Source organism: Gekko japonicus, unplaced genomic scaffold (genome assembly GCF_001447785.1).
Source record: "Gekko japonicus isolate JY-2015 unplaced genomic scaffold, Gekko_japonicus_V1.1 scaffold688, whole genome shotgun sequence".
NCBI classification, from domain to species: Eukaryota; Metazoa; Chordata; class Lepidosauria; order Squamata; family Gekkonidae; genus Gekko; species Gekko japonicus.
The window spans coordinates 671,441-695,204 of NW_015163108.1; positions in this window are offsets into that span (position 1 = coordinate 671,441).

Sequence of the window (23,764 nt, forward strand, 5' to 3'; positions counted from 1 at the left end):
TTTCTTGACTTCTTATCTTGCTTCTTTTTATTTTTGTTTTTCACCAGAGCAGTTAGGGTAGGTCCTTTTTTCGTTTCTATTCTTACATGATAATCTCTATAGATCTCAGTCTTCTGATCCAATTTTTGTGTAATTGGGGCTTGCTTGTTTGATAGCTCCCTCTCCTGGCCAAAGTCCTAATGTTCATCCAACGTTAGGGAGTCATGTTCCAAGTCCTCCTCATCTACATTTGCCACATCATTTTGTAAGTCCCGAGACTCTTTAAACAAATTTTTGCATGCTGTTGTCACCGCTTCTTTAATTGTAGCTGTCAAAAATCTTTTCAATTGGTCATAAGTAAGCTCTCCTATTTGTGTCAAATTCTTCCTTTTCTCCTACCACTGCCATTTTAAGTCTTTCATCCATACAGGCTACCACACCTTCAATTATTTTCCCCTAAAGCTCCATCTCTGTGGTAATCTGTTTTCCAACTATTCAACTATTAAGACTATTCAACTATTAAGACTTTTTCACTTCTCTTGGTATTGTCTTACAACTCTTTTTCTTCTTGCCCCCACCTCTCAACGATTCTCCTTCATTTCTTAGCCCCCGTCTGACTTTAGCCGCTCTCCCAGCACTTTGTGGGGCAGTTAAAGGAGGGGGGGGACTTACTTCGGAGTGTAGTTTTATATAGTAATACGTGAAAAGAAACGAGAAACCTTCTTGAGGGCGATGTGCCGCTTGCATCCAAATACAGATTCTTCAGTTAAGAAGAAGAAGAAGAAGAAGAGATTGGATTTATACCCCGCCCTTCACTACCGAAAGGTGTCTCAGAGCGGCTTACAAACTCCTTTCCCTTCCCCTCCCCACAACAGACACCCTGTGAGGTGGGTGGGGCTGAGAGAGCTCTTGACAGAAACTGCCCTTTTTCAAGAACAGCTCCTTATCAGAACTACGGCTTGCCCAAGGTCATCCAGCCAGGTGCAAGTGGAGGAGTGGGGAATCAAACCCGGTTCTCCCAGATTAGAGTCCGCGCACTTAACCACTACACCAAACTGGCTGGTTGCTGTTGGCGAAAACATGGCAGCCATGTTTTCCTCTTTTCCCCGCTCCTGCTTCAGGGCAAACCGGGAGCACCTCTGAGATTCAGTTTCTTCAAAGGTGACCGGCAGAGCCCCCTGCTGCTCCCCTCCCTCCAGGAGTCCGAGCCGGGGATCCCCCAAAGAGCGAGAAAGACACGGGTGGCTCGGGAGCGTCCCCGAGACACATCCGCTCACAGCACCGATGCCGGAAGTCTCCAGAGACCCTGCTCTGAAGCACTGATGGCTATGCCTAGGGCAGCCAACCTCCAGGTGGCGCCTGAATATCACCAGGTATCAAAACTGAACTCCAGACAACAGATCTCTTCCCCCCCCCGAGAAAATAACTGCTTTGGAAGGTGGGTTTTATGGCATTCTGTTCAGCTGAGGCCTCTACCTTCCCCAAACCCTGGCTTCCATAGACTCTACCAGAAAATATCTAGGAATTTCCCTACCTGGAGCTGGCAACCCTAGCCAGACTGGCCCCAATGAGTTCCTCACAAAGGCCTGCGAAGGGTTTCTTTCCTTTGTCTGAACCAAGCTTCGTTGCCCACTGTGGCGAAACGGGCTCCAGTTTACAACTCAGCTATTCGCCTTCCACCCTTGTCCTGTGGGCGTATCTCACTCCTTAAGTTTGCTGCCGCCACTCACCTAATTGTCACTGCCTTTTTAGAGGGACAGTGAGACCCCTCTGGCCGAATCTTCCTATTTGGAGATAGAATCCCCAATCTTTGGGGGATCCCTGAAAAGTTAGCAACCTAAGGGTCTGGCCTTTTCTTTGCCTTCTTGGGCTACCCCCTCCCTTTGTTATTGTGTAGAGTGGGGTGGGTGCCCCGGCCTTTGACACTCAGTATCAATTGGCTGTGGCAACCTCAGCAGGGTATAATGACAGTGAGTCCACCATTTTCTCCAGAGGAACTGATCTCTTCTACCTAAAGAACAGTTGTAATTTTGAGTGATCTCCAGCCCTCACCTGGAGATTGGCAACAGTGGTTCCCCAGAAGGGAATGGTTGGTTTGGAGGGTGGAGTCTATGGCTTTGTACCTGTCCGAGGTCCCACGCCTCCTGAAACCTCACTCATTCCAGGCTCCATCCTTCACATCTCCAGGAATTTCCCATCTGGAGTTGGCAACCCTATCTCCTTCCCAGCCAATCATCAACCTACCTTTATTTCCCCCTCACTCTTCAGCTTTCCACCCCCCCCACACACACCTGCAGCCTCTCCCGTGCTCTGAAGCCCTGACTGCTACGTCACATTGACTGTCGTACGGGGGCCACCTCAGCAGCATATAAGGATACAGAGCCCACCATTTTCTCCAGGGGAACTGATCTCTGCCATCTGGAAAGCAGTTGTAATTCTGAGTGATCTACAGCCCTCACCTGGAGACTGGACACATTTTACCTCAAAACAGCAAATTGTTTAGAATGTTAGAGGCAAAAGCTAATCAAGTCGCATATGTAAACGACCTCTGTGTTCTGAGGCAAAGGCCAATGAGGCTGCATATGCAAATAACCTCTGTGTTCTGACTGGCTATGGAGGGGAGAAGAACAGCAAACTGTTTAGAATGTTGGAGGCGAGACTCAAGCAATGCAGCCAGTGGATAGGGACAGATTCTGAGTGACACACCAGGGCGCCAACCAATTCCGGAGCGTATGGAATGTTCTAGAGTAGTGCCACCACCATTCGGCTTTTATATATAAGGGAGATGATTTGCAACTAGGGGTGGCCAAATTTGCAGATGGTGCAAAATTATTTAGGATGGTGAAAACCAAGGACGACTCTGAAGAGCTCCAAGAAGAGCTCCACAAACTGGGTGAGTGGGGGATAATGTGGCAGATGAAGTTTAATGTTGGTAAGTGTAAGGTGATGCATATTGGGACAAAAAAATCCAGCTTCAAGTATAGGCTAATGGAATCTGAACTTGCTGAGACTAAGCCTCTGAATCCCAGAACCAGGAGGCAACATCAGAGGAAGGTCTAAGCCCCTGTGCTGTTCTTGGCTGTCCAGAGGAAATGATTCACTACTGTATGAGACAGGATGCTGGGCTAGATGGACCACTGGTCTGATTCAGCAGGAATCTTCTTATGTTCTTATGTATTATATACAAAGCTATGTTCAATAGTCTTTCTCCCATATGAACCTACCCATACACTCCAGTCATTTCCAGCAGCCCTGCTTTGGTTGCCTTCGCCATCTGAAGCTAGATGGGTGATGATCTGGGAAAGGGCCTTCTCAGTCGTGGCACCAAAGCTTCAACACTCCCTCTCCAGGGAGACTGGTCTGCCTCCCTCCAGCAGGTGAAGAGGATGGTTGTTTTTTTGTTTTGTTTTTTGCTTGGCATATCCCCAATAATAGCTACTGGCCCTCCTTTTGGGCATTGCTTGTTTGTTTTAATTGAATTATTTAAAATGTTAGATGTATTTTAAATTGCTCAAATGTTTTGATTTTTTAAAATGTTTGTTGGCTTGAGGACCCTGATCCAGTGGAAAGGTGGCAATAGAGATTGGCAAAATATTCCACTTGAGATTCTCCAAATGGTTTCAAAACTATATGCTGGGAGACTGACTGTGCCACCCTAAGCAGAGTTATACCTCTCTAAGCCTTCTGTGGATTTTGAATGGGGTGATTTTGTTGAGGATGGTACAGCAAAGCATTCATCTGGTATTTGATATAAAAAGTAACAGCAAGAAGGAAATGTCAGATATTTAATATGGGCTGTTCTAGATGCATACCCAGACAGAATTATAAACTAGTAGTGGAAAATGTTGTCACGTTGCTGCTGATTTGTGGCAAGAAACAGAACAGAGATGGTTTGCCATTTTCTGCGTCTGCAATAGCAACCCTGGATTTCTTTGGTAGTCTTCTATCCACGTACTAACTAGGGCTGATCCTGCTTAGCTTTCAAGATCTGATTAAATGAGGCTAGCTTGGGCAATATAGGGCAAATTATATACTACAAGTCTAAAATTCATTCGATAGTTTTTCCTCTGCTGTATTTTGAAATCTAAGGGGGGGGAAACTCTCCTCAACCCTGAGTTTTCCCAACTGATGACCTGTTCAATTTAACCTGCAATTACAGCAATAACCATATACTAGATGGCAGTCTGCAGGCTCTGTCTTAGTCCCTAGCTGAATTGAACACACAAAATAGGCAGATGAAAGAAGTAGGGAATCTAGGGGAAACAGGAAGCCTGCATTCATTGTTCCATCTGAACTGCAATTGTTCAAATTTGTTTTCCTGCCAGGACTCAGGCCCTCAATGTTTTCAGCAATAGTATCCTTCTGCGCACTTGTCAAGAGCCTTTCCATTCACTAGTCTGTAACTAAAGCTGGATCCTACACATCTGAGATTAACAGAACAGTATGTCAAACAGATCATTGTCCATATGTCTACAGCTAAAGTACATATCTGTACCAATACTATGGTAAAATCTTCTTATCCCTTGGCAATAACAAGTGCAGCTATCTCAAAGTGCCAATGTTCAGTTCAGGTACTGTGCTTGTTTGTATGGGTACCTCTTGAGAAAAGAAAAGGATCAAGAGAAGAGATCTAGAATACAGGATATGACAAGCAGAACTAGTGGTGATGTGGGAAGTGGGTTCTGAGGGATACTGAAATGACAGCGAGCAGATACCTCTCTCACAAATTGAGCAGCGATACTGTTGCACTTTTTTCCCTGAGAAAGAGAAAGCTCAGAGAACTTTATAGTGAATTTCGTGCCATTGGTAGGATCTAGGAGTGGCAGGAGTAAATGAACATGTACTGTTGGTCTCCTGAAGAGTATTCATCTCACCTTTCTTTCTTTGATGATGAGCATGATTATGGTGTAACAGTATCTCATTCGCAGGTTGAATGTGGAGTTACCCAAGTTGGATTAAACATTTCTGTGGCTCTCACCTCATCCTTCCTCTCATTTAAACATAAAGTCCATTTATTTTTCACTTGGGTAGGATAGTTAGCTTGATACATGAAATGCACGCATAGTGTGTGACCTAGGCCTCAAGTAGGTATTCCATTTTATTTTTGTTGAGCCTTTGTTTATCATTTTTCAGAAAGTTTATTTGCAAATATATAAACCTGCAACTGCTGGAGCACAAAATATAGTGAATGAAATGTCAAAGAAATGAAAATATGTGATCTGTGATCTCCACACAAACCTTTTGGTAAAACACAAATGAAACCAAGGGAACTATGCAGTTTATTACTGCATATTACAGTATTCTGCCAACCAGTATCTGCCTGCCATCACTCCACAGTAACAGTTGGTCCTTGGGGGGAGAAAGTGATATATTATTTTGGTCACAGCAGTTTTTTCATTACAATTGTTAATAACAGACAAAATAGCATTTTAATTACAGCTAATACTGTATGCACTCTTGAAGAAGCTGTCTGGTAAAACAAGAGAACTTCACAAAGTTCTGTTGGAGATATTTTATGATACATCCCTTCCCCTTTTTTTTTGCCCCCCAAAGGGGATTTTTTTATTGCATTTTTATATACAAAACTACAATGAAAAAAGGGAGGGGTACTACATTTAGTGAGAAAGGAAAGATAACCACTACTGACTAAAAACCCAAGAGAGGAGATCCTCAAATTGCTTGCATACAATGCCATCTCTTAAAATGCTACATTTTATGAACTTAGTCAGACTTGCTTTTATACCTTTTAGATCTTAAATTTAACTGTTGTAAAAAGACCCCTCAGCATCTCAATATTAAAAACAGTATTATCAAAGACACAATTCAGAGTCCTTCAATCTTAAATTTTTCTTGTCTTGTCTCTTCTGCAGTTTGTAAGGACTTTTAGGTGCCGCTGCTCCCTTCTCAGACAGAGAGTCCTCTCCAGAAGACCCCGAGTCCAGCTTGCCACTGGACTTACTGTCCTTTCCCTCTTTATCCACCTCCCCTGGCTCACCCAGCTGGATTCTCAAAAAGTCCCAAGCTTTGTAAACGGAGTCAATCTTGTCTTTTTTATCCTGAAGTTTGAAGGTTATGCCCTCTGGATATAACCACCTGTAGCTGATTGCATTGGTTTGAAGAAAAAGAATTAAATCTTTGTATTTCTTTCTCCGTTGCCTTATTTCAAATGGGATATCTTTCAGTATTCAAATGGTACTGTCCCTAATTTTCAAGGGTGTCCCCACCATCGCTTTTAGGATACAATCCCTCACGTGTCTCTTCGAGAATCTCATTACAATTTCCCCAGGCAGATTCTTCTTCTTTATGTATGTGGAGTAGGCCCTGTAGACCACATCCATTTCGCTCATAAGGATACATCCTTTCCCATAGTAATTATGAAATGACAACAGCAGTTGTGCTAAGTTTGAACAGTATAGTCCAATATCAGTTTCTAAACAAGATTAAGTTTCTTTTATATATACCAGCCTGCAGGAAGAATATGCATTTCTGCACTGTTTCTGCTACAGTAGTAACTCATAGGATCCAAATTGCTCTCTGTGTAGTTATAGTTGAGGAGAACTCAAAACTCTACTTTGAGCCATCATTGATGATAGGAAAGTCAGAATATAAATACTTTAACAAACAAGGAAATATAGACTAGCAGCCACTTTTATATCAACAGTATAACAGTTATTATATAAAATGCTTATATCAAATGCTTTGCTTCTATCTCATTTGTATCATTTATGAAGCATGCAGCAGTAAGTATTATTTCCCACTTCTACAATATGCATTTCAGGGAACAGCCCTAGAATGATAAGCAAGTGGAAATATCTGCTTCATATTCATATTCTGCTTAGTGCGGCATGGTGACATCTCTAATTGTACCAGTTTAAAATGTTGCAGGGCATATCATCCAGGCAGCACACCCTGCTGTGAGTTACCCATGCGGCCGTTCCGTGGTCAATCATCCACATTACTGCAGTACCTCAGCCATGGAGTGCTGGTCGGTGCATATGCACTCATGTGCATGCATATGTGTTCATGTGAACACTCATGCACATATAGGCAAACACTAAAATAACACCCCAGCGACAGAAACGGATCTGCAGGTTCAGACATCCCTTCTGGGTTCCTTTTCCTGCAGGAGAGTTCAGATGTTGGAAAACCCGGAGGGAACTGCAAACAACCCGTTAATACCAGACTTTCCTGGGTATTTGTTTATTCCACTTCCATTTTGGAACAGCATGGGCTGCTGACGACTGCACCACAGGAGGCAGATATTCTTTTTGGAGGGGCCCATGTATTCCACTCAGGTATCGCTACTATAGCGCCACAAACTGTGTGTGTGACCTCAGCCCTAGTCTTTTTGATAAACCATTTGCCAAGTTTATCTGGGATTTTGTCTCCCTCTCTCTACAACTTCTGTTTTATTTATAGCAGCATTGTCCAAGTTTTTTTTTAATATCCCATGTAGCAAGTATTCTACTCATTTTGAAGGAATGGGATATAGCAATGCCCTTTTCAAAATATCTGCACAATGCCTGTGTTGTTTATCTTTCTGATTCTCTGAAAGCCTGGAGGACCCTGTGAACTTCTGCAACTGTGCTGCAGGGATTCAAGTGATGACACTGTAAGTGATGATAAATTATTGTTTTAGGCTCTGTGAGGAGGTGAACACTAGAATTCCAAACAGCATATTTTCAAACTTATTGAACAATTGATACCCTGAGCTTAACCACCATAGTTTTGCAAAAGTATATGCAATTGTCACTTGAGCATATTCCTTTTTAAAAGGGCGATCAATTTGCTCCTCTTGACTTGTATCCAATGCAATTGTTTTTACCTATAAAATCTTTATGTCCTCTTGTCCCTGTTTCCTATTTGTTTTTAAAGAGGAAAATGTAGAAAGGGTACTGGGTTTCGTGGTCCAGATCCTTCTTTAGTTAGCAGAGTGCACTTGGCTTTAAATCAGCAGTGCTTTGTCCCAAACAGAGCCATGTTTCATTTTGAAACAAAATAATCTACTTTATTCTAGAAATACATGCCTGATAGTGCAGGGTTGAGACAGTTCCTATACTATCTAACTAGGAGGTAGAAGTGGATGCTGAAAGGCATCCTGCACCTCCATCTTGTGTGCATGGAAGAGACAGAAGAGAGAGTGAGACGAAGGGAAGTTGCTTTTCCCTAAAGAGTGTTGATCAATACTTCAAAGGGATTTTCAGTGACAGTAGAGTAAATAGGAAGATGCTTAGTGTCTGCCTATTTGCCTGCAACTCTGTGGTCACTTCCTTCTGGAGGCTGAGGTGCTGGGACATCATATCTGGTACTTTCAACAGAAAAGTGATGGAAATGAACCCAGTGAATGTAGTCTATGCCCCATGGCAGCTACCATCCTTCCATGGGTATTGTGCTGTTAACCTTGAAACCCAGAGTAAGTGGGCAAACTAGATACTTCAAGTCACACTCTAAGATCTGCCAACAGGATACCTACTGGTGGACCTCCTGATGGCACCTGATATTTTTGGCCACTGTGTGACAGAGTGTTGGACTGGATGGGCCTTTGGCCTGATCCAACACTGGCGTCTCTTATGCTCTTATGTTCTTATCTGGATGTCATTGGAGCCTGAATCAAAGAGCTTCCCAAACTCTGAAGCCTTTACTGTACAATCCTAAGCAAAGTTACATCTTTCTCAGACCACCAAAGTTAATGAGTTTAGAAGGGTGCAACTCTGTTTAGAACTGGACAGCTAATCACACTGTATATGTAGGAGGAGGAGGAGATTGGATTTATACCCCATCATTCACTACCTGAAGGAGTCTCAGAGCGGCTGACAATTTCTTTCCCTTCCCCTCCCCACAGCAGACACCTTGTGATGTAGGTGGGGCTGAGAGAGCTCTGACAGAAACTGCTCTTTCAAGGACAGCTCTGTCAGATCTATGGCTTGCCCAAGGTCATCCTGCAGCTGCATGTGGAGGAGTGGGGAATCAAACCCAGTTCTCCCAGATGAGAGTCTGTGCTCTTAACCACTACACCAAACTGGCTCTCAGTTTGTAGAGCTGCCATCCTCGAGGTGGAGTCTGGAGTTCTCCCAGAATTCCAACTGATTTCCACATGACATAAATCAGTTCCCCTGAAGAAAATGGCAGCTTGGATAGTGGACTCTATAGCATCACATCCATGCTGAGCTCCCTGCCCACCCCAAGCTCTGCACTTCCAAATCTCCAGGAACTTCCAATCCAGAGTTGGCATCTCTACATACATGTGATGGGGAAAAGGTATGTGTGTGCGTGGGAGAAAGGAATACATAAACATGGCAACAAGCTGTGTTCATGCTTATGACAGAAAAATCTCTGTTTGTTGTGATGCCTGAATGCAGCCACTATATTTTTTTGTTACATAAATTGATTCAGTAGTGGAATATTTGGCTTTCATGAAGGTTTCCAAATAATGGCTTGGCAGCAGTGGTTGTTTGTTTGTTTGTTTTAATCTAGGGTGTTGTGCATTCATGTTTTTGAATAGCGTGGACTAGCTTATCTGGACAGTCTCTGTCAGTTCTGTGATTCTACCAGTCCTTGACCCAGGACCACATAAATGCACCAGCAACAAAGCCACATTTGGATGTGCGCCAAATACAATTTTCTTGCTACCCCATATCAGTCTTGACAAAGGTGCAGTCCTGAAAAAGTGCATTAAAATTCCATATGGCAACAAGGGACTGTCAAAGAAGCAAACATTAAAATGGATTAATTGGCTCTGCACCAATTTGCAAGAATGGAAACAGAGGTGATAATCATAAATGTATTCTTGATAAGGTATTAAAAACCCCTGAAGGAGTCAATCTCTTTCAGCAAGCCCTGCACTTAGTACAGAATTGTGTTTGATAACTTGTTTTTTTTTCCCCCATTTTCCTGCTGCTCTTGCAATTAGCCTACTGTTAAACTTGGAATGGATTTGCTGCACAGATAGAAATTTAATTCAAGCTCATGCAAATTTCTGGGAACAAAGGTTGATTGCCCAAATTGCTCAAGAAACAAGAGGAAATAAAACAGCTGCTATTTGTTTTAATTAATACGTATTTAATGGAAAACATTTCAGGCATTCTGTTGTTGAATCTGTTTTTGTTTCGAAGCCTCCAAGCACACATTTGCAACCATCACAAAGGGAAAATTCTGCACCAACACCCACGTAGTTTTGCTGAAAGATAAAATAGGACAAAATGATTGCAAATTAGCAATGAACAAGAATACATCCATGCTATGTATCTGTTTTTAATAATGTACTTTAATATGATGCCTCTTAAGATGTACTCTTTGAGATAAAAGCAACTACTAAACATTTTAAAACATAAATAGCTGTTAGGAAAACATTTGCATTTAATCCACAATTCTTGTCACTTGACTGAGGAAAACTGAATATTAGATTGATGTGGTGCAATTTAAAAGAAAGAACACATTTTCTCTTTAATGTGTGTTTGCAAGATCCCTCTTAAAAGCTAATGCAGAATTTAATTACATAAAGGTTAGATTTCTGTTTAACCTGTTCAGATAGTGTTGTAATGAAATCTGAAGTCTACAACCTAGGAAACTGCACAACTAACTTTGCATTTACAGTCATCCATATACATGTTTTCCATACTTTTGGACAGGGCCTCACAAATTGCTTTTGAAGCTCAAGGAAAATATTTGGAAAGCAGTTAGAAATGCAGAATAAACAAAGCAGAGAGCAAGGACTGGGTTTGTTAACAGGAGGAAGTGATGAAATTTTCACATGATGTAATCACACCCATTACTAAACTAGATTATCTCCACCTGTGTAAATCAGGCTTCAAAGCTGGTTTGGGTGGCTTAAAAAGAATGGATAATGAAAATCACCTAAGATTAACACAGACAGTATGATTTTTATTTTCCTAGTTCTACCAGCAGGATGGGTACTATTGTCCAATAAATCCTTCCAAGCTTGAGGGAAATGTCATTAATTTGAGGCAGTATCTTATAGTAGTTCCATTTCCACATCCGTGGACTCACTCAAATAGTGGTCCTGACTGATCTCAGTGGTAGCTGTTGGGCCATGTCCAATGAGATGCCTCATGGTTCTGAATCATCCCTAATACTATTTAATCTATATATCTAATTCCCAAGGCGCCCCCTGCATATCCGCACATCGGGGGCACCTGGGGGGCAGGGAGATTTTCCTGCACATGTGGGGCAATGCCCAGGTGTGCAGAAAAATCTGAAAACTGTAAAAAAATATAGGGGGGATAATTAAATCCCCCCCAAAGTAAAAGAGCATCCCCTGCGCATGTGCAGGGAATGCTCTTAGAATGGCTTCGCTGCCACCACCACCAGAGAGGGAGAGTGGGAGAAGGCTTGGCCAGCCGGTGGCTGTAAGCTGCTCAGCCCTCACCGCCCAGGGGAGAAGGAAAGGTTTGGTGGGCCGGTGAGGCCTCGCCACCAGGGAGGGAGGGAGGGAGGGAGAAAATTTCGCAGGCTGGCAAAGCTTCACCGCCACTGGGGGAGGGGGGAAGTTTGGCGGGCCAGCGAGGCCTTGCTGCTGCCGCTGCCAAGGGAAGAGGGGGGAGAGAAAGTTTTACATTCTATTTGGTGGAGTATCCATTGTGTCATTTTGCTGTTAAACTGATGCTAGGAACTCCAGTTGCCAACTCAGGATTCAGAAATTCCTATGAATTCTGGGGGCGGAGCCTGAAGAGGGTGAGGTTCATTGAGGGGAGGGACCCCAAAGTAGCCATTTTGTCCAAGAGAACTGATTTCTGTTACCTGGGGATCAGTTGTAATTCTGGAAACCTCCAGGCAACAGCTGGAGGTTGGCAGCCCCACTTTAGGTTGAAATCTAACAGAAATACTAGAAAATCAAGCCCTGAAATAAATTGAGTAGTTCCATTTACTCTTGAGGAAACTTATTAAAAAAATCATAGCCCAACCAACTACATCATACCGCTGCACAATTTTTACTATTCAGGTTCTTTCTTTCAATTTTTAAGTAGAGATCATAAAACAGTCTACAAGACTCTGTGTATTCCACTTGCATGACAGGAAGCCTTGGAATACAATGATGGGAGAGGTATTACATGGCACAACATGGAAAAAGCAGAGGCATCTGACAACACCATCAGTTGTTTTGCTTTATAAATATTGCATCCTTTTTCCAAGGAAAGGGGACTAGAGAAACGAATAAAGAAACAGAAAACTCATCCTATGCAAAACAAAGCTAATTATAAAAGGATGCAAGGGAGATGAGAGTCTGACTAATACTAACCATGTCCTGGAGCTGATTCCTTTCAGTGTCTAGCTGAAGTAACACAAAGCTCCTTGGTCAACACCAAACCGCTTGGCACTGGAGCTGAAAATATCAAAGGCACAACGACTGTAGGAGAAGCAGCTGCAGCAGCCCACTCTGTTTCTAACATCCCTTATGACTTCACTAGAATGTTTACAATCGCAGCAGGACATCTACATCTACACATGACCCATAGGAGGAAATGTGGTCTAATCAGGCAACAGGTTCCCTGAAAGCTTCCTCTTTCCTAAGATAAAAGGCAGAAGAGGCAGACAGCTGGGAGTACTCAGTCAATGCCACAGAAAAAAGATGGGGGGAGGGAGCAATGCTGCATAGCAGTTTTCAAAAATTCAGCAATGCAGGATTCAATGCAATTTTATCTATGAGCAGGAAGAACTCCATTGATACATGCAGTTAGTAGTAGTTATTCCTCAGATTGTTGGCTATGATAACTACCACTGGGATATTTATAATGCATGTTGTCCCAACCTTGTGTGGTAGTTCATATTCCACCTAGCTCCTCCCTGCTCTGGAGTGGCAGTTCCAAGGTTATAGCTAGATACAAGTACTGAACCATAAATCAGCCCCATACATAGGTTTCCCTAGACATGATATATCCTATTTCATCATAAAATAACAAGTGGCAATTGTTTTTAAACTGAATGCTCAGAATCCTTCTGAACTGTATCCCAATCATTTTATGCTTCTTCCATGGGCTGTCCCTATCTGCAGACTACAAATAGAACAAAAACACATCACCTTGCAAAAGAGATGTTTTCCTTGTTTGTGTCCCTTCAGTGGTAGACATGTGTCTCCAGTAATGTCTAGGTCTAGTTTTAAACTAGTGCCCAACAGTCATCAAAGTTGTGTATTACTAAGCATTCTTTAGTTGAGCATCTCAAATAATCAATTGTTCAATGCTGCCTTTGATTTATTTAAGGAAAAGATGGCTGGGAAAGAAAAACTGAGAAACGAGATAATCTTCCCAGGTGTGCTTGCACTAGGCATATTCCATGGGCTATAACCCACTGGCCCTGGTGATACACAATATTGCCTCATGAATTCATAGAGAAATGAGGGCGCATTGCTAATGTTGGTTGAACTAGTGCAACCTTTTACTGCCCATATATTTGTTGGTGAAGGTTTCCCTGGTGTGGTAGCCACTTCAGGCAGTTTACCAGTATAAATTGCTGTTCGCACCACCAAAGCTAAAGCTGCAAGTCTTTGAAATCCTATGCTAGACATGCCAGTTTCTTGCTTATGGCCAACAGACCATGTGCATCTGGCCCTACCAGGGCCAAATGCATGTTTTTATGCCCCCATTGAGCCTTGTGGAAGCTGCATTGCAGCTAGATTGAAGGAACCATAGTAAGCTTTTTTGCCATATTGTTTCAAGCAGATACAAAAGGAATGTGGAAGGTTTAGACCTCCTTCCTTTCTAATCCCTCTGCTGCTGAAAAAGGGGAGAGAGTACAAGATGCCCATCTATCAAGACTGACGGGGATGTGTGCTTGGAGCGATGAGTGGGGAATGATTCTTCTAGTAACTTCCACTGCCATTGTGACTTTCTCCCATTGAGACATGAGGGTTCACCCTCTCCAGTCAGTTAAAAAAGATTAATGGAAGGCTATCATCTCAGGGAGAAGATGAGAGCTTTGGCAGATGCCCAAACATGCAAACCCTCGACACCAGCTCTGGTCACTACTAGGCTGAGGATTCACCTCTCATTCACCACCACAAAAGTCTAGTCTCCCACAGCTGATTCTGTCATGGCAACAGCACATATGTGTGACTTGCTATATTCAGGATTTCCCCATGACTACTGTGAACCAAAGTGTTGATGTGTACACGTTTTGAGAAATGTAGAAGCCTAGGACCTCGGCTTACCAGATCTTCATGCAGTGTAAGATCATTTCAGTGTTTAGTATTTCTCTACTCTGTCACTCTTGTGACAAGAAGATATTTTATTCCCTGTCATTTCAGACTCCACACAGTACAAATGTCCTTCTGCAACCATAACAAATGCAGTCACTGTTGATTTTCTCAGATCTAATGCCTAAATGTGGTCATATATCATACACTGACAGCTCCAGTGACATCAAGACCAGCACTGTATATTTCAAACTTTAAAAACCTTCAACCGCTGTCAGCAAACCATGTTAGGAAATTAGAAATAATATGCTTGAAATTAATATTAATAAAAATCTAGCTTTCAATTAAGATTTGGCATGGCATTCATGGAGGGAGGGGGACATGTAATTGTCCTTTGCAGATTCTTATAAAATAATAAATATGTGGAGAGTGTCATCCAGGGCTTAAATAATTGATTGCTTAACGACACTTTTCAGGGATTTTAATTCCCACTGAGGCTGACAGAAGAATGAGGTAACCCTGTAATTGCATTTCAGTTTAGATTTTTTCCCCTTGCATGATTGAACAAGAACCTGAAAGGGTCAAAACTCTGAACTATTTACGGGCTAATTTTAGTTTGGAAAGGCTAGAAATATTGATCTGAACTAAATATGTAATTGGAAAATCTATTCCCAAGTAGCATTTTAATGTCAACACCCTCCCAATCATTATTGTAACAATGTTTCAAGAATGAGATAACCATAGATCTTCTTACTTTCCTGCTTTATCTGTCTACTCTTTCTATATATGTAATCTGGGGCTGCACAACATATTTGACACTGAAAATGACATCTTTTTTTTTAACATTTCACAGATCTTTTCTGTTCCATTGTCAGCTCCAAACTAGATGTAACCAAGTGTGTTGAAAGCCAAAATAAAGGATTCAGACTATAGCTGAATATCAGATCAGCCACAATAATACAGCCCTATCAGATAACAGCCTCCAAGCTGTTGAGTATGGAGGGCCTCCTTTGCCTTCATGAAGGGATCAAGACTGTTGTGTATGGGTATATACCGGGCTTTTCTGTGGTTGGAGCCAAGTGTTGATTGTCCCACCCCCAGAATCCTGTATTCAGTCTTCACTGATCACTCGAAAAGTTAAGAATGTGCCCATATATATTTTGTTGCAACTTCCTGAGACCCATTGGGTGCGGCCAGACGGCGTGCTGAGAGCGGGTTAAACTGCTCCGGTTCTGACCGGATTTTATATATATAGTTAGTAGTATTAAAATTTTCTTCTTTGGCTTCTTCAGTGTGTTGTCAAACTTATTTCTTCCAACACATTTTCTATGTTAATATATTAGTAGTGTCCCAATGGTGCTCGGTTAGTAAAGTCTTTTCAAACGCTTTTCGAACCGATCTTCTAGGGACTGGCTTCATCTGACCGGATTATATTTGATCTGGATAATTGCGATCACACTTACCTCCCTTATCCCGTTTTACCATGCAGTCGCAGCACTCCCCGCTGTCTACACTACCGATGTGAGGATGCGTGCGTCGGTGGTTTTTAAAAATGTTCTCAGTTTGTGCATGCGCATAGGCGCTGTTGGATCCCCAAGCATCGAGAATAAATCCACGTTTTCAAGAAAAGCAAAATTTATTTCAAAGCGTTGAAGACATACTCAAACACGTTCTTTGTTAGAACTGGGGATACACAGGTAGGGCAAGCATAATAAAGGAAATTCAAACAGATACAGATCCAATGAATAGCATTCCCGCTGGCGGGCTAATGAAACGGTTGCGCGCCCAGTCCATGGGAACCAGGCAGAACATCAGACAAAACACAGGTGCAGTACTCATGAGAAAAGCAATAGGCAAGCATTACAGCATCTTCTCCCCCACACAACCTCCAGCAGTTATCTTGTGCATTCCAACGCAGGAGCAGGATGATAGAAAACAAGCCGGGTGCAACAGGGAAAGGATATGTACACAGAGGTCACAGAAAACAGAATGGCAGCTTGCTGACATACTGCCCCCCTTAAAATACACTTACAACACACCTCCCGGGTCGGGCGGGAGATCTCCCGGGCTGGGCGGGAGACCTCCCGGTTTGTCCGGGAACCTCTTGTGGAAACTACGGATCAGGTAAGGGGCCCGAATATCCCCTTCTTCCACCCATTCGCGGTGCTGGGGACCGAAATCAACCCATTCGATAAGGTACCAGAGTTTACCACGTTTCAATTTACAATCAAGGATATCAGCGATCTCAAAATGTTCATCCCCTTCCAAAATGACAGGTGGAGGAGGAGTAACTGCTGGTCTCCAGGGAGACGGGCCAGGATCCTTCTTCAACAGGCTCATGTGAAAAACAGAATGCAGAGCACGTAAATTCTTAGGCAAAACAACATCAACCGCCACATCATTTATGACTTTACGCACTTTGAATGGACCAATGAACTTCCACCCCAATTTCCTGCTAGGTCGCAGCATCTTAATGTTCTTGGTCGAGACATACACAAGATCCCCAGGTTTCAGATCAAACCCCACCACCCTACCCTTGTCTGCCTGGGTCTTGTAAGCAGCCTTGGCTGCGTCAAGTGTTTGGCATAGCAGAGGCCATGCTTTTTGCAAGGACATACACCATGTATCAGCATCCCCCACAGGACGTTGGCCCATCCCCTCCAGGAAAGGGAGGGGGGGGCTGTCGTAACCAGAGACAGCTTTATAAGGAGACATGCCCGTGGAGCTATGGACAGTATTGTTATAACAATATTCAGCAAGAGGCAACAATTCACACCAATCATTCTGTTGATAATTAGTAAAACAACGAAGATATTGCTCCAGGGTCTGATTAACTCGTTCTGTTTGTCCGTCAGTCTCAGGATGATACGCGCTGCTGAGCCCTTGTTCCACCCCTAAAATGGAAAGAAGTTCCCTCCAAAACTTAGAAACAAATTGGGTCCCCCTGTCAGAAATTAATTTAGCAGGTAATTGATGAATTTTCACCACGTGAGACATAAACGATTTCGCCAACCTCTGAGCTGTAGGCAAGGAAGGAAAAGGCACAAAATGAGCTTGCTTAGAAAATAAATCAACAACCACCCAAATAACAGTGTTCCCTTTGCTCGCAGGGAGGTCAGTAATAAAGTCCATGGACACCACTTCCCACGGTCTCGATGGGGTAGGGAGTGGCTGCAGAAGACCAGGAGGCTTGCCCACTCTGGGTTTAGTCAAGGCACAGGTTTGGCAGGACCGAACAAAAGTCAAGAGGTCTTTGCGCATCTGTGGCCACCAGAACTGTCTGCGGATGAGTTGCAGAGATTTAACAAAACTCCAATGCCCTGCCAGTTTCGAACCGTGAGCAGACTCCATCACCTCCCTCCTCATTGAAATAGGCACATACAGTTTGTCTCCAGAATAAATCAGACCTTCAGGGCTACGGACACAATCTGGCAACGCTTTCAGGGAGGCATCATCATCAGCAGTAAAAGCAGACATATATTTCTGGACCCAGCCCCCCCCCCCCCAGGGAAAAGGGAAGGCGAAGTTTCATCAGAGCGCGGAATCGAGCGCGCTTGCGCACGGGTGACCACAGCCCCCCCCAGGTGGGAGGGGGAAAAAACAGAGTCCATGATGATTTCACGCTGACTGTCATGTTGTGGGAGGCGTGAGAGCGCGTCAGCCAGGGAATTAGCCGTCCCAGGGAAATGACGAAGAGTGAATCGAAACTTAGCAAAGAAGTCCGCCCAACGAAGTTGTTTAGCGTTGAGAGAACGGGGGGATTTCAGCATTTCCAGATTTTTATGGTCAGTCCAGACTTCAAATGGCAGTTGCGCCCCCTCCAACCACTGCCTCCAAGTGGAGAGAGCCAGCCGGATCGCTGATGCCTCCTTCTCCCAAATCCCCCAGTTTCGTTCAGCGTCAGAAAACTTTTTAGACACAAATGCGAGGGGGTGTAAACGACCATCTTCCCCTTCTTGCAAAATAGCGGCCCCCATTGCCACATCCGAGGCATCAGTTTGGACAATGAATTTTTTAGTTTCATCAGGGCGCGCCAGCACTGGCTCAGAGGTGAACATCAGTTTAAGTTTCTCAAAAGCCTCTGCGCAAGCAGGGGACCATTTAAGCGGGGCGCCTGGTTTCGTAGCATCAAAACCCTTCCCCTTGGTCTTTAGCAAATCAGTCAGAGGAAGGGCAATTTGAGCGAAATTCTGGATGAAATTTCTATAAAAATTGGCGAATCCGAGGAACATTTGCAATTGTTTGCGGGTCCTGGGGGGTTCCCAGTCAAGTACAGCCTGTATTTTAGCAGGGTCCATTTCCACCTTCCCCCCAGAGATGCGATAACCCAAAAAGTCAATGCATGTCTTGTGGAATTCACATTTTGACAGCTTTGCAAACAGGTGGTGTTCATAAAGTCGCTTAAGGACCTGGCGCACCAATTTAATATGCGACGGGAGGTCCTGAGAGTACAGCAACACGTCATCAAGGTAAAGGACCACTCCTTTGAACAAGAACTCATGTAGGACCTCATTGATTAGGTTCATGAAGACCCCCGGAGCCCCTTGAAGCCCGAAGGGCATAACGAGGTACTCAAACTGCCCCAAAGGGGTATTAAATGCAGTCTTACTTTCATCCCCCTCCCGAATGCGCACACGGAAATATGCATCTCGGAGGTCAAGTTTCGAGAAGATTTTGCCCTTGGTGGCCTCAGCTACCAAGTCCTTGATTAGCGGGAGGGGGTAGGCATTGGACAAAGAAACAGCGTTCAGACCCCTATAATCAGTGCACAATCTAAGCCCCCCGTCTTTCTTCTTTCGGAAAAGTACAGGCGCGGCGAAAGGGGAGGAAGCCGGGCGAATGAAACCCCGGGCTAGATTTTTATCAATAAAGTTCCGCAGTTCAACTTTCTCAGCCGGCCCCATCGCATAGATTTTACCTTTAGGTAATTTACAGTCAGGCAAAAGTTCAATAGCACAGTCAGTAGAGCGATGGGGGGGCAATTCGTTAGCTTCATCTTCGCCAAACACTTTCGCCAAGTCTCTATACTCTCGAGGCAAAGAAGCTAACTCTTCCGGCTGCAAAGCGCCGCAGGGGAACTGTGCGGTCGGCTGGTCCCCCCACGAGTCCAACCAGCAGTGATCTACACATTTAGCCGACACAAATTTGACAACCCCTTCTTCCCACAAGATGTAAGGGTCATGGGTAAACAACCAGGGACTCCCCAGTACTAAGTCAAACTGCGATTTAGGGGTAACAATGAAGGATCTGGATTCCCAATGATCGCCAGCCCCCAACCGCAAAGCCATAGTCTCGTGTGTACAAGGTTCCATGGGTGCCCCATCCATTTGGGTAAAAATGATGGGAGACTTCAAGGGGACTATCCCCGCTTCCAGTGCCAATAACACTCTAGGGCTGATGAGATCCCTCCCACACCCAGAATCAATCAACGCTCTCACCCTAACGTGGGTCCCCAGGAGCGGATTCATTAACGAGACAGTCACGAAAAACAGGGAAGGGGTTTCTCTCACCACCTTGGGCGCAGAGCTAGAATGGCCGTGTCGTTTTGCGCCTCTCACAACAGGCCGTTGTCGTTTTCCGCCGTTTCAGCCACCACCTCCTCTTCTGACTCGGCAGCAGACGGTTCGATTCCCTCCAGGCCTTGGGCCGCCTGCAGAGCTTTGGAGAAACGCGGTTTAGCCATCCCCTTCTTCCCCGTCAGCGGTGTCTTCGGGCTTGGAGTAGGCGGCTTGTCTTTTACCTGACGGCTGCCACAATCCACAGCGAAATGCCCCTTCTCCCCGCACTTGAGACAGAGCCCCATCTTCATACGTAGTTCTCGTGCCGATTCCGACAGGCGTTGAGTCTTGGGTCTGGAGGCACTGGCAGCGGCGGGTCTGTTGGTCGTAGCAGCCAAGTCGAGTTTGATGGTGGTGAGCCGATCCTCTGCATTTTCAGCTTCCTGGGTCCAGGCCATCAGGGAGACAGGATTGACAGTCTTCAGAACCGTTTCTCGGATGTCTGCGTTGAGTCCCAATCGATACATCTCAGCCAATATATGATCAGGGTAGTCTCGGAGCTTTGCTGCCTGCTTGTGGAATTCCAGTGTGTACTCGCGAACCGACTTCTTATTCTGGCGGTAGGTGCGGAGAAACGCTTTAGCTCTTTGGCTCGCGTTGACATCTTCAAACCTCGCCCGCAGCGCCCACATGAATGCTCGCAAATTCAAAAGTTCCGGACCGCGGTCATTGTGCAGTCCAACATACCATGTGGCGGCGTCTCCTTTTAGTCTTGCCGAGATGACATCAATAAGACCAGCTTCATTTCGGAACAGGTGTCGGCTCTCTTCTACGAATTTATGCACTCTCACCGTGAAGAAAGCGAGTTCATCTGGGTTGCCGTCAAAGGTAGCCTCCAGTAGATCTTTGGGTCTGGGCCATGGAGGCCGTACCAACGGTCCCAGCTGACCCGGAACTCCCCTGAGAGGGAGACCCGGACCAACCGGTGGCCCCGCTGGCATTGGCCTCATCGGTGGCGGCAGACCCGGCACCGGCGGACCCCCCGGCATCGGCTGTTGCACAGGCCCTTGCTGAGGCGGTCCCGCCGGCGGCTGGACAGGCACCTGCGGCGCGGGAACTCCCGGTACTTGCAGCGGAGGTCCCGTCGGCGGCTGAGCAGGCACCTGCGGTGCGGGAACTCCCGGTGCAGGGACAACTTGTTGCTGCGCGGCGTGTGCGTCAAGGAAATTAGCCATTCTAACGTCCATCATTCCCGGCAGAGCTTCCATTACATCCTGGAATGTCCTCAACAAGTCCCTCACCGAGTATTCCAGTTCTGCCAGTCGTTCCCCGGTGGTTTCCTCCGGGATGGGGTCCCGAGGTCGATAGTCCGGGGGTGGGTCATAGTCCTCTTCCGTTTGGAAGGCTCCGGTGCCCTCCTCATCCTCTGCGTGGCCTCGCGGCCCCGATGGCTCGAACATCCACTCCTCGAGGTCTTGCTTGGAACTCCCCTTCTCCGAGGTAGTCCCCGGCTCCGGGAACAATCCCTTGTCAAACAGACTCTCACGTAATCCGCTCCCCCGACGGGAGTACACCTCTCGGGTGCCCTGAGTGTTGTACATAGTCCAGTCATCCTGCTGTTGAGTCTTCCGCGGACCCCAGTGCGAAGGGGTCGGAGGCGGCCAAGACAGATGTGCAGGCAGGCGGGGAATCGTTCCCCCCACGGCACCCTCCACCGAGGCTGCAGTCGTGAACACCAAAGGAGCGGAGGTATGTGGGACCGATCCTGAGTCCCCCTCCGTGTTAAGTAGGTTTCCCTCAGTTCCGTCTCGGGTGCCTTGAGTGTTGTACATAGTCCAGTCATCCTGCTGTTGAGTCTTCCGCGGACCCCAGTGCGAAGGGGTCGGAGGCGGCCAAGACAGATGTGCAGGCAGGCGGGGAATCGTTCCCCCCACGGCACCCTCCACCGAGGCTGCAGTCGTGAACACCAAAGGAGCGGAGGTATGTGGGACCGATCCTGAGTCCCCCTCCGTGTTAAGTAGGTTTCCCTCAGTTCCGCTCATGATCTTGCCAGATTCGGAACGATAGGAGAAAGAGAGTTCTAACAATATGTTGGATCCCCAAGCATCGAGAATAAATCCACGTTTTCAAGAAAAGCAAAATTTATTTCAAAGCGTTGAAGACATACTCAAACACGTTCTTTGTTAGAACTGGGGATACACAGTTAGGTCAAGCATAATAAAGGAAATTCAAACAGATACAGATCCAATGAATGGCATTCCCGCTGGCGGGCTAAAGAAACGGATGCGCGCCCAGTCCATGGGAACCAGGCAGAACATCAGACAAAACACAGGTGCAGTACTCATGAGAAAAGCAATAGGCAAGCATTACAGCCTCTTCTCCCCCACACAACCTCCAGCAGTTATCTTGTGCATTCCAACGCAGGAGCAGGATGATAGAAAACAAGCCGGGTGCAACAAGGAAAGGATATGTACACAGAGGTCACAGAAAACAGAATGGCAGCTTGCTGACAGGCGCTCAGCCATATAATGGGGGGAAACTATCATGGCTCATGCACAGAACCAGCAGGGCGAATCAATCCAACCCCTCCAACAAAAGACTTCCCTTTAAACGTTTGACCCAAAAATGGCCTCCGTGAGATCCTGAACTCATCTAAACGCTAAAACAAGTGACCGTTTGAATGTCGGTTTTCTAAACGTGGTGGCGGAGCTCTGCCTATGCGCACACCACCAACGCATTAAAAAACAGCGGGCAAAAAGTGGAAGTCTCGGGCAGCTTTCGAGTGGGGAGGGGGTTTAAACCAGAAGTGGCCTGACACTGGAGGAGCAATCACACAGGGGGAAAATGTAGCTTTAAATGGGAGAGCTGAGAAAAAACCACTTTGGGACCTTGTAATAAAATACTCCAGGTTAAAGCGGTTTTGAGCTGGAAACCAACGGCTGGGGATGGGAGGCAGATGGTGACTGTGTGATCATGCAGATAAAATCCATTGCTGACCATTACTGAACCGTCATGACACCAGATCAAATGGTGCGTCTGAACGCACCCACAGTGTAGGTTTCCTGACAACTTCAGAGGTCTTGGTTTAGTCTGTGGGCCCAACCTTTCTGAATCCATTGTCTTCTGGGTGTAGTGGCAAGGACATGGTTTGGCCTTGGGGCCTTTGCCTTCCCCTCTTTTTCATTTTTATCAACTTTTCTCTTTTATTAAGCTGTTTACATTACTGGATTGTTCAGCATTAGCCTTTCACAGGGGTAGCAGTATTCCTTTCCTCCTGGAATTCCTTATGGGGCGGTACCATTTGGCATCATGCCTTGGGGTGATGTAGCTATGCCACTGGGTGATCACTTAATGGCAGCAACTAGGGAAAAATAATGAAAGGGAAGTTTGTGGACATGTTTAATCCTTTATTCGGGAAATTAGAAAAGAAAGATAAGGAAGACATGGAGGAGAGGGACAAGGAGAGGCTTAAGTGGATCGTACTTGGACTAATTGGCTTCCTGGCTTTTTGAGATATGCAGTAAAAAGCCCAGAGGTTGGGCACATGCAACAAGCCCCGCTCCCTGCTCCCAGCAGCCAGCAGCTGGGCCATGAGGAGCAAGAAGCAGCCAGGTATGTTGCAGAGCCCCCTCCGCCCCCCCGGTCCAAAACAGTCCAGTGGCACCTTTAAGACCAAGTTTTATTCAGGCACAAGCTCTGCACATCCCCCCTTCAATAGCTAGCGATCCAAAACAGTTCAGTGGAACCTGAGTGGTAGGTGTTGCCTTCTGACACACTTCCAGTGATGTCAGGGGGTGTGGCATATACAAATGAGTTATACAAATGAGTTATGCTAATGAGCTCCTGCACCTCTTTTTCTACAAAATGACCCCTGAGAGAGATATATAAGAGAGATGTGCTGTCTCCCTAATCTCCTAACCTAAGGAGTGGGGTCATTTCCTCCCTTGGTAGTGTACTCAGTGCGGTAATTTAAGGGGTGTATTTTTCCTTTGTCTAATTGTCACATCATTTCTCAGGGACCCACAGCCTGCCATCGGATTGGTTGTAGTTGTAGGCTTACCTGGTTTTGTTGTTTAGAGTTTATGTCTTCTCGTCTTGTGTGGAGTGTGTGGCTGATTTTGCACTAGAGCTGCCTCGA